The following is a 16,259-nucleotide window of genomic DNA, read 5'->3' on the forward strand; positions in this document are numbered from 1 at the left end:
GCATTTTCCGAACCAGGAGAAAATATTGACGGTACGGATGTATAGCCCATATATACTGGAAAAAGACATTGAGACTTTTCTTTCTAGATTCTGTGACAATATTCTGTCAAAGGGAAAAGTCCTGAACCAATATGGCCTATGGACTACAAAATGGAAATTTAAAGTTAAATTTAAAAAGGAACCTGACGGTAAAGTGATTTATCCACCTGGGCGATTCAAAATTGGATCGGTCAATGGTGACTTGTTCTATTCAGGGATGGAGGAATTTTGCCGTAAATGTAAACAATACGGGCACGGGAAAGACCTATGTACTCACTCATGGTGCTATAAGTGCCAGGAGGGAGGTCATGAAGCAGACACCTGCAACAACAACAAAAAAAAGAAGTGTCATCTGTGCGGTGAGGAAGATCACCTGGTAAATGTATGTCCCAAGAAACAAACAACGAAAAAGGAAACAGCTAAAAGGAGTAGGGAAGAAGAAGAAATTGGAGAACCTGAGTTGGAGGAAGTTCCAGCCAGAAAAGTGGCTGAAGAAAAGAAAAAGAAAGAAGAGGTTTATGTACCAATGGAATTTGGAGGTGTTTTGGATGGCATGTTGGAAAATATGCCAAAAAAGGAAAGAAGACCATTTGATATGGATTTAATGGAATTAAGGTCGAAATATGAAAATCGGTACGAGGAAGCTAGAGACAAAGTGTATTTTTCATTTCAAGCTGATATGGACAGATTTTTGGACACTTATAAAGTTCCATCTTGGTTGGGACTTCCGGTAAAAAGACAGATGATAAGAGGAACGATAAACCGTGGAATGATAGATTTCCTAATGGTATATGCCTGGAGAAATGGAATGTCTCTCTGATTAATTACTGGTGAAAGCAATGTTTGTTTGTTATTGTAAATGTGTATGTTTTTTTTTCTGGTTAAATCTTTTTTATTGATTTTATTTTGTGGTCATTAGTGTTAAGAAGAAATAAAAAATGGGTTACCTGATGATGAGCAACAATCGAGTTCAAATAAGATCTTGGAACTCTGATTGAGTTTCTGAGGGCTAACTTAAAAAAAAAAATCTGTTCTTATCAGTTTAATATCTGATACGTCCCCTATCTGGGGACCATATATTAAATGGATTTTTGAGAACGGGGGCCGATTTCGAAGCTTGCTTCCGTCGCCCTATGCATTGACCCGATATGGCAGTATCTTCGGGTACAGTGCACCACCCCCTTACAGGGTTAAAAAGAAAGATTCCTACTTTCATTGCTACCTGCTTGCTGGCTAGCCAGCTAGCCAGCCCTGTGGGCCTTGCTGCTGCTGCTGCTGCTGCTGCTGCAGCCAAAAAACAAAAGGTGGTGCTGCTGCTGCTTCTGCTGCTTCTGCTTGTGTCTGGCCGCTGTTGGAGCGTCCAGGCACAGGACTTCTGCTGCTGCTGACTAAATGGCCTCCTTAATTGGATCATTTGAGTAGCCAGCACACCTGTGCAGGTAGGGCATGACATGATAGGCAGCTGCCTTGATAGCGGGTGGGTGCTGAATGTTCCTAATTGACAAAATAAGATTAATGCTTATGAAGAAATATAAAATCTCATCCCTTCCCCAATATCGCGCCACACCCCTACCCCTTAATTCCCTGGTTGAACTTGATGGACATATGTCTTTTTTCGACCGTACTAACTATGTAACTATGTAACATAACATGGGGGGGTCTCCTGGCTGTTCACACAGGTGTGTCATTGCTGTACATTGACCATGCATTGCTTCTGTGGTATTGCAAAGGCAAAGACAAATGCTTCCAGCCATCCATTGCACTAATGGATTGGTCATCAGCTGGCTGTCTATGTCCCGCATCAATATAGACCAAAGTACAGAGGGTTAGGCTATGCTATAGTGCACCTACCTGATGCATCAGAAGGTGCGAGGCCCTTGCTAAATTCTGTGCACAGACTTTGAGATCTATGCTTTAGACTGTATCTAAACCTGCTCCAACATGGACTGACATTCTGGCCTACTTTCAGCCGATGCGACTTGTCTGTCGCTGAACAGTCGCTTTTTATGTATTCAGCACCTATGTATAATGTTGTAAAAATGCTCTAGAAGCTAAAGTCGCAGAAATGTCACACATATTTGGCCTGCAACTTTCTGTGCGACAAATTCAGACAGGAAAAATCAGTATAAATCCTTAGAAAATTATCCCCCAGTGTCTCCATCTGCTGGCGGTATTGAATAAGCATTGCTGCACTGATGGGGTATGCATTAGACGAAAAAAAAGAAGAAAAAGAAGAATAATACGCCCAGAAAAGAGGCGAAAAGGAGAAAAACGTAAAAAAACGTGAAAAAAAAGTAAGAGGAAGAGAAGGGAAAAAAAGGTGGAAATGGGTTTAAAAGTGATTTCGGCGGAGAAATATATATATATATATATATATATATATATATATATATATATATACGCGCACACACACACATATATATAAACGTATTCTCCGTTGAGATATTGCAGCCGCTGCTGTGTCCAGGCCCAGGAGCCTTAGCACTGTGCTGTGATGTCACTCAATACCACTGACATCACTAGGTGTAAACAACATCTCTCCTTTGCTGTGTATGTGACTATGGAGCTGTTTGGTGATGTCGTCTATTATGGCCTTCATAGAAGCAACAGGAGATTGTTGCATCCATCTAGAACCCTCAGAACTACAGTGCTATGATGTCACTCACTTCCACAGGCCTTGCAGAGTGTAAACAACAACAACCCAGCTTTGTTGTGTATGTAACCATAGGGATTGTGATGTCACCTAGAACCTTCACAGCAGCGACAGCTTTATGAGGAGCATCAGCACTGCTCTGCCTGAGCAGAACCATCACCGCCATAGGTTGTCAAATAACCCGGATTTAACCCACACAGGTAAGTCCAATGGGGTGCAGGCATGTCCTCTATGCTTACAGCTTCCCGTGGGTGTTGGTTTGATACCGTTTGGGGACAGCCAAGGAGGCATCTGCAGGCAACAAAGGTAGGTGTGTGCTTGTGTGTGTGTTTCCTATGCAGATCCTAAGCCCAGTGTCACATGCAAGTAGGAGGAGTAAGAAGGGTTCCTGGCAAATCCGGGTTATGGATTGCATTTAAAAAGGCCCCGTGGGAGTGCAATGGGCCCCTGTCTTGCTGCTTAGCAATAATGGTATGGGTTTAGGTTCTGCTGTGTGTACTGGTGGTTGACTGCCCCCCAGCCCAGAGTGTGCATGGAAAATTGTCTGGCAGCCTCCCTGACAGCAAGCAGTGATAGTGCCCATGAAGGGGACCTTGTTGGGCCCGCCCCTTTCACGGTTATCGCTTCTCGGCCTTTTGGCTAAGATCAAGTGTAGTATCTGTTCTTATCAGTTTAATATCTGATACGTCCCCTATCTGGGGACCATATATTAAATGGATTTTTGAGAACGGGGGCCGATTTCGAAGCTTGCTTCCGTCGCCCTATGCATTGACCCGATATGGCAGTATCTTCGGGTACAGTGCACCACCCCCTTACAGGGTTAAAAAGAAAGATTCCTACTTTCATTGCTACCTGCTTGCTGGCTAGCCAGCTAGCCAGCCCTGTGGGCCTTGCTGCTGCTGCTGCTGCTGCTGCTGCTGCAGCCAAAAAACAAAAGGTGGTGCTGCTGCTGCTTCTGCTGCTTCTGCTTGTGTCTGGCCGCTGTTGGAGCGTCCAGGCACAGGACTTCTGCTGCTGCTGACTAAATGGCCTCCTTAATTGGATCATTTGAGTAGCCAGCACACCTGTGCAGGTAGGGCATGACATGATAGGCAGCTGCCTTGATAGCGGGTGGGTGCTGAATGTTCCTAATTGACAAAATAAGATTAATGCTTATGAAGAAATATAAAATCTCATCCCTTCCCCAATATCGCGCCACACCCCTACCCCTTAATTCCCTGGTTGAACTTGATGGACATATGTCTTTTTTCGACCGTACTAACTATGTAACTATGTAACATAACATGGGGGGGTCTCCTGGCTGTTCACACAGGTGTGTCATTGCTGTACATTGACCATGCATTGCTTCTGTGGTATTGCAAAGGCAAAGACAAATGCTTCCAGCCATCCATTGCACTAATGGATTGGTCATCAGCTGGCTGTCTATGTCCCGCATCAATATAGACCAAAGTACAGAGGGTTAGGCTATGCTATAGTGCACCTACCTGATGCATCAGAAGGTGCGAGGCCCTTGCTAAATTCTGTGCACAGACTTTGAGATCTATGCTTTAGACTGTATCTAAACCTGCTCCAACATGGACTGACATTCTGGCCTACTTTCAGCCGATGCGACTTGTCTGTCGCTGAACAGTCGCTTTTTATGTATTCAGCACCTATGTATAATGTTGTAAAAATGCTCTAGAAGCTAAAGTCGCAGAAATGTCACACATATTTGGCCTGCAACTTTCTGTGCGACAAATTCAGACAGGAAAAATCAGTATAAATCCTTAGAAAATTATCCCCCAGTGTCTCCATCTGCTGGCGGTATTGAATAAGCATTGCTGCACTGATGGGGTATGCATTAGACGAAAAAAAAGAAGAAAAAGAAGAATAATACGCCCAGAAAAGAGGCGAAAAGGAGAAAAACGTAAAAAAACGTGAAAAAAAAGTAAGAGGAAGAGAAGGGAAAAAAAGGTGGAAATGGGTTTAAAAGTGATTTCGGCGGAGAAATATATATATATATATATATATATATATATATATATATATATATATATATATACGCGCACACACACACATATATATAAACGTATTCTCCGTTGAGATATTGCAGCCGCTGCTGTGTCCAGGCCCAGGAGCCTTAGCACTGTGCTGTGATGTCACTCAATACCACTGACATCACTAGGTGTAAACAACATCTCTCCTTTGCTGTGTATGTGACTATGGAGCTGTTTGGTGATGTCGTCTATTATGGCCTTCATAGAAGCAACAGGAGATTGTTGCATCCATCTAGAACCCTCAGAACTACAGTGCTATGATGTCACTCACTTCCACAGGCCTTGCAGAGTGTAAACAACAACAACCCAGCTTTGTTGTGTATGTAACCATAGGGATTGTGATGTCACCTAGAACCTTCACAGCAGCGACAGCTTTATGAGGAGCATCAGCACTGCTCTGCCTGAGCAGAACCATCACCGCCATAGGTTGTCAAATAACCCGGATTTAACCCACACAGGTAAGTCCAATGGGGTGCAGGCATGTCCTCTATGCTTACAGCTTCCCGTGGGTGTTGGTTTGATACCGTTTGGGGACAGCCAAGGAGGCATCTGCAGGCAACAAAGGTAGGTGTGTGCTTGTGTGTGTGTTTCCTATGCAGATCCTAAGCCCAGTGTCACATGCAAGTAGGAGGAGTAAGAAGGGTTCCTGGCAAATCCGGGTTATGGATTGCATTTAAAAAGGCCCCGTGGGAGTGCAATGGGCCCCTGTCTTGCTGCTTAGCAATAATGGTATGGGTTTAGGTTCTGCTGTGTGTACTGGTGGTTGACTGCCCCCCAGCCCAGAGTGTGCATGGAAAATTGTCTGGCAGCCTCCCTGACAGCAAGCAGTGATAGTGCCCATGAAGGGGACCTTGTTGGGCCCGCCCCTTTCACGGTTATCGCTTCTCGGCCTTTTGGCTAAGATCAAGTGTAGTATCTGTTCTTATCAGTTTAATATCTGATACGTCCCCTATCTGGGGACCATATATTAAATGGATTTTTGAGAACGGGGGCCGATTTCGAAGCTTGCTTCCGTCGCCCTATGCATTGACCCGATATGGCAGTATCTTCGGGTACAGTGCACCACCCCCTTACAGGGTTAAAAAGAAAGATTCCTACTTTCATTGCTACCTGCTTGCTGGCTAGCCAGCTAGCCAGCCCTGTGGGCCTTGCTGCTGCTGCTGCTGCTGCTGCAGCCAAAAAACAAAAGGTGGTGCTGCTGCTGCTTCTGCTGCTTCTGCTTGTGTCTGGCCGCTGTTGGAGCGTCCAGGCACAGGACTTCTGCTGCTGCTGACTAAATGGCCTCCTTAATTGGATCATTTGAGTAGCCAGCACACCTGTGCAGGTAGGGCATGACATGATAGGCAGCTGCCTTGATAGCGGGTGGGTGCTGAATGTTCCTAATTGACAAAATAAGATTAATGCTTATGAAGAAATATAAAATCTCATCCCTTCCCCAATATCGCGCCACACCCCTACCCCTTAATTCCCTGGTTGAACTTGATGGACATATGTCTTTTTTCGACCGTACTAACTATGTAACTATGTAACATAACATGGGGGGGTCTCCTGGCTGTTCACACAGGTGTGTCATTGCTGTACATTGACCATGCATTGCTTCTGTGGTATTGCAAAGGCAAAGACAAATGCTTCCAGCCATCCATTGCACTAATGGATTGGTCATCAGCTGGCTGTCTATGTCCCGCATCAATATAGACCAAAGTACAGAGGGTTAGGCTATGCTATAGTGCACCTACCTGATGCATCAGAAGGTGCGAGGCCCTTGCTAAATTCTGTGCACAGACTTTGAGATCTATGCTTTAGACTGTATCTAAACCTGCTCCAACATGGACTGACATTCTGGCCTACTTTCAGCCGATGCGACTTGTCTGTCGCTGAACAGTCGCTTTTTATGTATTCAGCACCTATGTATAATGTTGTAAAAATGCTCTAGAAGCTAAAGTCGCAGAAATGTCACACATATTTGGCCTGCAACTTTCTGTGCGACAAATTCAGACAGGAAAAATCAGTATAAATCCTTAGAAAATTATCCCCCAGTGTCTCCATCTGCTGGCGGTATTGAATAAGCATTGCTGCACTGATGGGGTATGCATTAGACGAAAAAAAAGAAGAAAAAGAAGAATAATACGCCCAGAAAAGAGGCGAAAAGGAGAAAAACGTAAAAAAACGTGAAAAAAAAGTAAGAGGAAGAGAAGGGAAAAAAAGGTGGAAATGGGTTTAAAAGTGATTTCGGCGGAGAAATATATATATATATATATATATATATATATATATATATATATATATACGAGCACACACACACATATATATAAACGTATTCTCCGTTGAGATATTGCAGCCGCTGCTGTGTCCAGGCCCAGGAGCCTTAGCACTGTGCTGTGATGTCACTCAATACCACTGACATCACTAGGTGTAAACAACATCTCTCCTTTGCTGTGTATGTGACTATGGAGCTGTTTGGTGATGTCGTCTATTATGGCCTTCATAGAAGCAACAGGAGATTGTTGCATCCATCTAGAACCCTCAGAACTACAGTGCTATGATGTCACTCACTTCCACAGGCCTTGCAGAGTGTAAACAACAACAACCCAGCTTTGTTGTGTATGTAACCATAGGGATTGTGATGTCACCTAGAACCTTCACAGCAGCGACAGCTTTATGAGGAGCATCAGCACTGCTCTGCCTGAGCAGAACCATCACCGCCATAGGTTGTCAAATAACCCGGATTTAACCCACACAGGTAAGTCCAATGGGGTGCAGGCATGTCCTCTATGCTTACAGCTTCCCGTGGGTGTTGGTTTGATACCGTTTGGGGACAGCCAAGGAGGCATCTGCAGGCAACAAAGGTAGGTGTGTGCTTGTGTGTGTGTTTCCTATGCAGATCCTAAGCCCAGTGTCACATGCAAGTAGGAGGAGTAAGAAGGGTTCCTGGCAAATCCGGGTTATGGATTGCATTTAAAAAGGCCCCGTGGGAGTGCAATGGGCCCCTGTCTTGCTGCTTAGCAATAATGGTATGGGTTTAGGTTCTGCTGTGTGTACTGGTGGTTGACTGCCCCCCAGCCCAGAGTGTGCATGGAAAATTGTCTGGCAGCCTCCCTGACAGCAAGCAGTGATAGTGCCCATGAAGGGGACCTTGTTGGGCCCGCCCCTTTCACGGTTATCGCTTCTCGGCCTTTTGGCTAAGATCAAGTGTAGTATCTGTTCTTATCAGTTTAATATCTGATACGTCCCCTATCTGGGGACCATATATTAAATGGATTTTTGAGAACGGGGGGCGATTTCGAAGCTTGCTTCCGTCGCCCTATGCATTGACCCGATATGGCAGTATCTTCGGGTACAGTGCACCACCCCCTTACAGGGTTAAAAAGAAAGATTCCTACTTTCATTGCTACCTGCTTGCTGGCTAGCCAGCTAGCCAGCCCTGTGGGCCTTGCTGCTGCTGCTGCTGCTGCTGCTGCTGCAGCCAAAAAACAAAAGGTGGTGCTGCTGCTGCTTCTGCTGCTTCTGCTTGTGTCTGGCCGCTGTTGGAGCGTCCAGGCACAGGACTTCTGCTGCTGCTGACTAAATGGCCTCCTTAATTGGATCATTTGAGTAGCCAGCACACCTGTGCAGGTAGGGCATGACATGATAGGCAGCTGCCTTGATAGCGGGTGGGTGCTGAATGTTCCTAATTGACAAAATAAGATTAATGCTTATGAAGAAATATAAAATCTCATCCCTTCCCCAATATCGCGCCACACCCCTACCCCTTAATTCCCTGGTTGAACTTGATGGACATATGTCTTTTTTCGACCGTACTAACTATGTAACTATGTAACATAACATGGGGGGGTCTCCTGGCTGTTCACACAGGTGTGTCATTGCTGTACATTGACCATGCATTGCTTCTGTGGTATTGCAAAGGCAAAGACAAATGCTTCCAGCCATCCATTGCACTAATGGATTGGTCATCAGCTGGCTGTCTATGTCCCGCATCAATATAGACCAAAGTACAGAGGGTTAGGCTATGCTATAGTGCACCTACCTGATGCATCAGAAGGTGCGAGGCCCTTGCTAAATTCTGTGCACAGACTTTGAGATCTATGCTTTAGACTGTATCTAAACCTGCTCCAACATGGACTGACATTCTGGCCTACTTTCAGCCGATGCGACTTGTCTGTCGCTGAACAGTCGCTTTTTATGTATTCAGCACCTATGTATAATGTTGTAAAAATGCTCTAGAAGCTAAAGTCGCAGAAATGTCACACATATTTGGCCTGCAACTTTCTGTGCGACAAATTCAGACAGGAAAAATCAGTATAAATCCTTAGAAAATTATCCCCCAGTGTCTCCATCTGCTGGCGGTATTGAATAAGCATTGCTGCACTGATGGGGTATGCATTAGACGAAAAAAAAGAAGAAAAAGAAGAATAATACGCCCAGAAAAGAGGCGAAAAGGAGAAAAACGTAAAAAAACGTGAAAAAAAAGTAAGAGGAAGAGAAGGGAAAAAAAGGTGGAAATGGGTTTAAAAGTGATTTCGGCGGAGAAATATATATATATATATATATATATATATATATATATATATATATACGCGCACACACACACATATATATAAACGTATTCTCCGTTGAGATATTGCAGCCGCTGCTGTGTCCAGGCCCAGGAGCCTTAGCACTGTGCTGTGATGTCACTCAATACCACTGACATCACTAGGTGTAAACAACATCTCTCCTTTGCTGTGTATGTGACTATGGAGCTGTTTGGTGATGTCGTCTATTATGGCCTTCATAGAAGCAACAGGAGATTGTTGCATCCATCTAGAACCCTCAGAACTACAGTGCTATGATGTCACTCACTTCCACAGGCCTTGCAGAGTGTAAACAACAACAACCCAGCTTTGTTGTGTATGTAACCATAGGGATTGTGATGTCACCTAGAACCTTCACAGCAGCGACAGCTTTATGAGGAGCATCAGCACTGCTCTGCCTGAGCAGAACCATCACCGCCATAGGTTGTCAAATAACCCGGATTTAACCCACACAGGTAAGTCCAATGGGGTGCAGGCATGTCCTCTATGCTTACAGCTTCCCGTGGGTGTTGGTTTGATACCGTTTGGGGACAGCCAAGGAGGCATCTGCAGGCAACAAAGGTAGGTGTGTGCTTGTGTGTGTGTTTCCTATGCAGATCCTAAGCCCAGTGTCACATGCAAGTAGGAGGAGTAAGAAGGGTTCCTGGCAAATCCGGGTTATGGATTGCATTTAAAAAGGCCCCGTGGGAGTGCAATGGGCCCCTGTCTTGCTGCTTAGCAATAATGGTATGGGTTTAGGTTCTGCTGTGTGTACTGGTGGTTGACTGCCCCCCAGCCCAGAGTGTGCATGGAAAATTGTCTGGCAGCCTCCCTGACAGCAAGCAGTGATAGTGCCCATGAAGGGGACCTTGTTGGGCCCGCCCCTTTCACGGTTATCGCTTCTCGGCCTTTTGGCTAAGATCAAGTGTAGTATCTGTTCTTATCAGTTTAATATCTGATACGTCCCCTATCTGGGGACCATATATTAAATGGATTTTTGAGAACGGGGGCCGATTTCGAAGCTTGCTTCCGTCGCCCTATGCATTGACCCGATATGGCAGTATCTTCGGGTACAGTGCACCACCCCCTTACAGGGTTAAAAAGAAAGATTCCTACTTTCATTGCTACCTGCTTGCTGGCTAGCCAGCTAGCCAGCCCTGTGGGCCTTGCTGCTGCTGCTGCTGCTGCAGCCAAAAAACAAAAGGTGGTGCTGCTGCTGCTTCTGCTGCTTCTGCTTGTGTCTGGCCGCTGTTGGAGCGTCCAGGCACAGGACTTCTGCTGCTGCTGACTAAATGGCCTCCTTAATTGGATCATTTGAGTAGCCAGCACACCTGTGCAGGTAGGGCATGACATGATAGGCAGCTGCCTTGATAGCGGGTGGGTGCTGAATGTTCCTAATTGACAAAATAAGATTAATGCTTATGAAGAAATATAAAATCTCATCCCTTCCCCAATATCGCGCCACACCCCTACCCCTTAATTCCCTGGTTGAACTTGATGGACATATGTCTTTTTTCGACCGTACTAACTATGTAACTATGTAACATAACATGGGGGGGTCTCCTGGCTGTTCACACAGGTGTGTCATTGCTGTACATTGACCATGCATTGCTTCTGTGGTATTGCAAAGGCAAAGACAAATGCTTCCAGCCATCCATTGCACTAATGGATTGGTCATCAGCTGGCTGTCTATGTCCCGCATCAATATAGACCAAAGTACAGAGGGTTAGGCTATGCTTAGGCTATGCTATAGTGCACCTACCTGATGCATCAGAAGGTGCGAGGCCCTTGCTAAATTCTGTGCACAGACTTTGAGATCTATGCTTTAGACTGTATCTAAACCTGCTCCAACATGGACTGACATTCTGGCCTACTTTCAGCCGATGCGACTTGTCTGTCGCTGAACAGTCGCTTTTTATGTATTCAGCACCTATGTATAATGTTGTAAAAATGCTCTAGAAGCTAAAGTCGCAGAAATGTCACACATATTTGGCCTGCAACTTTCTGTGCGACAAATTCAGACAGGAAAAATCAGTATAAATCCTTAGAAAATTATCCCCCAGTGTCTCCATCTGCTGGCGGTATTGAATAAGCATTGCTGCACTGATGGGGTATGCATTAGACGAAAAAAAAGAAGAAAAAGAAGAATAATACGCCCAGAAAAGAGGCGAAAAGGAGAAAAACGTAAAAAAACGTGAAAAAAAAGTAAGAGGAAGAGAAGGGAAAAAAAGGTGGAAATGGGTTTAAAAGTGATTTCGGCGGAGAAATATATATATATATATATATATATATATATATATATATATATATATACGCGCACACACACACATATATATAAACGTATTCTCCGTTGAGATATTGCAGCCGCTGCTGTGTCCAGGCCCAGGAGCCTTAGCACTGTGCTGTGATGTCACTCAATACCACTGACATCACTAGGTGTAAACAACATCTCTCCTTTGCTGTGTATGTGACTATGGAGCTGTTTGGTGATGTCGTCTATTATGGCCTTCATAGAAGCAACAGGAGATTGTTGCATCCATCTAGAACCCTCAGAACTACAGTGCTATGATGTCACTCACTTCCACAGGCCTTGCAGAGTGTAAACAACAACAACCCAGCTTTGTTGTGTATGTAACCATAGGGATTGTGATGTCACCTAGAACCTTCACAGCAGCGACAGCTTTATGAGGAGCATCAGCACTGCTCTGCCTGAGCAGAACCATCACCGCCATAGGTTGTCAAATAACCCGGATTTAACCCACACAGGTAAGTCCAATGGGGTGCAGGCATGTCCTCTATGCTTACAGCTTCCCGTGGGTGTTGGTTTGATACCGTTTGGGGACAGCCAAGGAGGCATCTGCAGGCAACAAAGGTAGGTGTGTGCTTGTGTGTGTGTTTCCTATGCAGATCCTAAGCCCAGTGTCACATGCAAGTAGGAGGAGTAAGAAGGGTTCCTGGCAAATCCGGGTTATGGATTGCATTTAAAAAGGCCCCGTGGGAGTGCAATGGGCCCCTGTCTTGCTGCTTAGCAATAATGGTATGGGTTTAGGTTCTGCTGTGTGTACTGGTGGTTGACTGCCCCCCAGCCCAGAGTGTGCATGGAAAATTGTCTGGCAGCCTCCCTGACAGCAAGCAGTGATAGTGCCCATGAAGGGGACCTTGTTGGGCCCGCCCCTTTCACGGTTATCGCTTCTCGGCCTTTTGGCTAAGATCAAGTGTAGTATCTGATACGTCCCCTATCTGGGGACCATATATTAAATGGATTTTTGAGAACGGGGGCCGATTTCGAAGCTTGCTTCCGTCGCCCTATGCATTGACCCGATATGGCAGTATCTTCGGGTACAGTGCACCACCCCCTTACAGGGTTAAAAAGAAAGATTCCTACTTTCATTGCTACCTGCTTGCTGGCTAGCCAGCTAGCCAGCCCTGTGGGCCTTGCTGCTGCTGCTGCTGCTGCAGCCAAAAAACAAAAGGTGGTGCTGCTGCTGCTTCTGCTGCTTCTGCTTGTGTCTGGCCGCTGTTGGAGCGTCCAGGCACAGGACTTCTGCTGCTGCTGACTAAATGGCCTCCTTAATTGGATCATTTGAGTAGCCAGCACACCTGTGCAGGTAGGGCATGACATGATAGGCAGCTGCCTTGATAGCGGGTGGGTGCTGAATGTTCCTAATTGACAAAATAAGATTAATGCTTATGAAGAAATATAAAATCTCATCCCTTCCCCAATATCGCGCCACACCCCTACCCCTTAATTCCCTGGTTGAACTTGATGGACATATGTCTTTTTTCGACCGTACTAACTATGTAACTATGTAACATAACATGGGGGGGTCTCCTGGCTGTTCACACAGGTGTGTCATTGCTGTACATTGACCATGCATTGCTTCTGTGGTATTGCAAAGGCAAAGACAAATGCTTCCAGCCATCCATTGCACTAATGGATTGGTCATCAGCTGGCTGTCTATGTCCCGCATCAATATAGACCAAAGTACAGAGGGTTAGGCTATGCTATAGTGCACCTACCTGATGCATCAGAAGGTGCGAGGCCCTTGCTAAATTCTGTGCACAGACTTTGAGATCTATGCTTTAGACTGTATCTAAACCTGCTCCAACATGGACTGACATTCTGGCCTACTTTCAGCCGATGCGACTTGTCTGTCGCTGAACAGTCGCTTTTTATGTATTCAGCACCTATGTATAATGTTGTAAAAATGCTCTAGAAGCTAAAGTCGCAGAAATGTCACACATATTTGGCCTGCAACTTTCTGTGCGACAAATTCAGACAGGAAAAATCAGTATAAATCCTTAGAAAATTATCCCCCAGTGTCTCCATCTGCTGGCGGTATTGAATAAGCATTGCTGCACTGATGGGGTATGCATTAGACGAAAAAAAAGAAGAAAAAGAAGAATAATACGCCCAGAAAAGAGGCGAAAAGGAGAAAAACGTAAAAAAACGTGAAAAAAAAGTAAGAGGAAGAGAAGGGAAAAAAAGGTGGAAATGGGTTTAAAAGTGATTTCGGCGGAGAAATATATATATATATATATATATATATATATATATATATATATATACGCGCACACACACACATATATATAAACGTATTCTCCGTTGAGATATTGCAGCCGCTGCTGTGTCCAGGCCCAGGAGCCTTAGCACTGTGCTGTGATGTCACTCAATACCACTGACATCACTAGGTGTAAACAACATCTCTCCTTTGCTGTGTATGTGACTATGGAGCTGTTTGGTGATGTCGTCTATTATGGCCTTCATAGAAGCAACAGGAGATTGTTGCATCCATCTAGAACCCTCAGAACTACAGTGCTATGATGTCACTCACTTCCACAGGCCTTGCAGAGTGTAAACAACAACAACCCAGCTTTGTTGTGTATGTAACCATAGGGATTGTGATGTCACCTAGAACCTTCACAGCAGCGACAGCTTTATGAGGAGCATCAGCACTGCTCTGCCTGAGCAGAACCATCACCGCCATAGGTTGTCAAATAACCCGGATTTAACCCACACAGGTAAGTCCAATGGGGTGCAGGCATGTCCTCTATGCTTACAGCTTCCCGTGGGTGTTGGTTTGATACCGTTTGGGGACAGCCAAGGAGGCATCTGCAGGCAACAAAGGTAGGTGTGTGCTTGTGTGTGTGTTTCCTATGCAGATCCTAAGCCCAGTGTCACATGCAAGTAGGAGGAGTAAGAAGGGTTCCTGGCAAATCCGGGTTATGGATTGCATTTAAAAAGGCCCCGTGGGAGTGCAATGGGCCCCTGTCTTGCTGCTTAGCAATAATGGTATGGGTTTAGGTTCTGCTGTGTGTACTGGTGGTTGACTGCCCCCCAGCCCAGAGTGTGCATGGAAAATTGTCTGGCAGCCTCCCTGACAGCAAGCAGTGATAGTGCCCATGAAGGGGACCTTGTTGGGCCCGCCCCTTTCACGGTTATCGCTTCTCGGCCTTTTGGCTAAGATCAAGTGTAGTATCTGATACGTCCCCTATCTGGGGACCATATATTAAATGGATTTTTGAGAACGGGGGCCGATTTCGAAGCTTGCTTCCGTCGCCCTATGCATTGACCCGATATGGCAGTATCTTCGGGTACAGTGCACCACCCCCTTACAGGGTTAAAAAGAAAGATTCCTACTTTCATTGCTACCTGCTTGCTGGCTAGCCAGCTAGCCAGCCCTGTGGGCCTTGCTGCTGCTGCTGCTGCTGCAGCCAAAAAACAAAAGGTGGTGCTGCTGCTGCTTCTGCTGCTTCTGCTTGTGTCTGGCCGCTGTTGGAGCGTCCAGGCACAGGACTTCTGCTGCTGCTGACTAAATGGCCTCCTTAATTGGATCATTTGAGTAGCCAGCACACCTGTGCAGGTAGGGCATGACATGATAGGCAGCTGCCTTGATAGCGGGTGGGTGCTGAATGTTCCTAATTGACAAAATAAGATTAATGCTTATGAAGAAATATAAAATCTCATCCCTTCCCCAATATCGCGCCACACCCCTACCCCTTAATTCCCTGGTTGAACTTGATGGACATATGTCTTTTTTCGACCGTACTAACTATGTAACTATGTAACATAACATGGGGGGGTCTCCTGGCTGTTCACACAGGTGTGTCATTGCTGTACATTGACCATGCATTGCTTCTGTGGTATTGCAAAGGCAAAGACAAATGCTTCCAGCCATCCATTGCACTAATGGATTGGTCATCAGCTGGCTGTCTATGTCCCGCATCAATATAGACCAAAGTACAGAGGGTTAGGCTATGCTATAGTGCACCTACCTGATGCATCAGAAGGTGCGAGGCCCTTGCTAAATTCTGTGCACAGACTTTGAGATCTATGCTTTAGACTGTATCTAAACCTGCTCCAACATGGACTGACATTCTGGCCTACTTTCAGCCGATGCGACTTGTCTGTCGCTGAACAGTCGCTTTTTATGTATTCAGCACCTATGTATAATGTTGTAAAAATGCTCTAGAAGCTAAAGTCGCAGAAATGTCACACATATTTGGCCTGCAACTTTCTGTGCGACAAATTCAGACAGGAAAAATCAGTATAAATCCTTAGAAAATTATCCCCCAGTGTCTCCATCTGCTGGCGGTATTGAATAAGCATTGCTGCACTGATGGGGTATGCATTAGACGAAAAAAAAGAAGAAAAAGAAGAATAATACGCCCAGAAAAGAGGCGAAAAGGAGAAAAACGTAAAAAAACGTGAAAAAAAAGTAAGAGGAAGAGAAGGGAAAAAAAGGTGGAAATGGGTTTAAAAGTGATTTCGGCGGAGAAATATATATATATATATATATATATATATATATATATATATATATATACGCGCACACACACACATATATATAAACGTATTCTCCGTTGAGATATTGCAGCCGCTGCTGTGTCCAGGCCCAGGAGCCTTAGCACTGTGCTGTGATGTCACTCAATACCACTGACATCACTAGGTGTAAACAACATCTCTCCTTTGCTGTGTAT

At 45.2% G+C, this 16,259-nt stretch overlaps 5 non-coding genes and 2 pseudogenes across 5 annotated transcripts; all 7 read left to right on the plus strand.

Annotated features, from left to right (window-relative positions):
* The first annotated feature begins 1,032 nt into the window (after positions 1 to 1,032).
* LOC130347245 (U2 spliceosomal RNA) lies at positions 1,033 to 1,219 on the plus strand. Its single transcript, XR_008885211.1, has one exon. It is a non-coding gene; the product is annotated as a U2 spliceosomal RNA (small nuclear RNA).
* Positions 1,220 to 3,311: 2,092 nt separating this feature from the next.
* LOC130347230 (U2 spliceosomal RNA) lies at positions 3,312 to 3,502 on the plus strand. The gene has a single exon (XR_008885200.1). It is a non-coding gene; the product is annotated as a U2 spliceosomal RNA (small nuclear RNA).
* A 2,103-nt stretch (positions 3,503 to 5,605) lies between these two features.
* LOC130347231 (U2 spliceosomal RNA) lies at positions 5,606 to 5,796 on the plus strand. The gene has a single exon (XR_008885201.1). It is a non-coding gene; the product is annotated as a U2 spliceosomal RNA (small nuclear RNA).
* Positions 5,797 to 7,887: 2,091 nt separating this feature from the next.
* LOC130347228 (U2 spliceosomal RNA) lies at positions 7,888 to 8,078 on the plus strand. The gene has a single exon (XR_008885199.1). It is a non-coding gene; the product is annotated as a U2 spliceosomal RNA (small nuclear RNA).
* A 2,095-nt stretch (positions 8,079 to 10,173) lies between these two features.
* Positions 10,174 to 10,364, plus strand: LOC130347232 (U2 spliceosomal RNA). Its single transcript, XR_008885202.1, has one exon. It is a non-coding gene; the product is annotated as a U2 spliceosomal RNA (small nuclear RNA).
* A 2,099-nt stretch (positions 10,365 to 12,463) lies between these two features.
* On the plus strand, positions 12,464 to 12,633 carry LOC130347243 (U2 spliceosomal RNA; annotated as a pseudogene).
* A 2,086-nt stretch (positions 12,634 to 14,719) lies between these two features.
* On the plus strand, positions 14,720 to 14,889 carry LOC130347244 (U2 spliceosomal RNA; annotated as a pseudogene).
* The last annotated feature ends 1,370 nt before the right edge of the window (positions 14,890 to 16,259 follow it).

The sequence above is a fragment of the Hyla sarda genome, unplaced genomic scaffold, assembly GCF_029499605.1.
Source record: "Hyla sarda isolate aHylSar1 unplaced genomic scaffold, aHylSar1.hap1 scaffold_827, whole genome shotgun sequence".
NCBI classification, from domain to species: Eukaryota; Metazoa; Chordata; class Amphibia; order Anura; family Hylidae; genus Hyla; species Hyla sarda.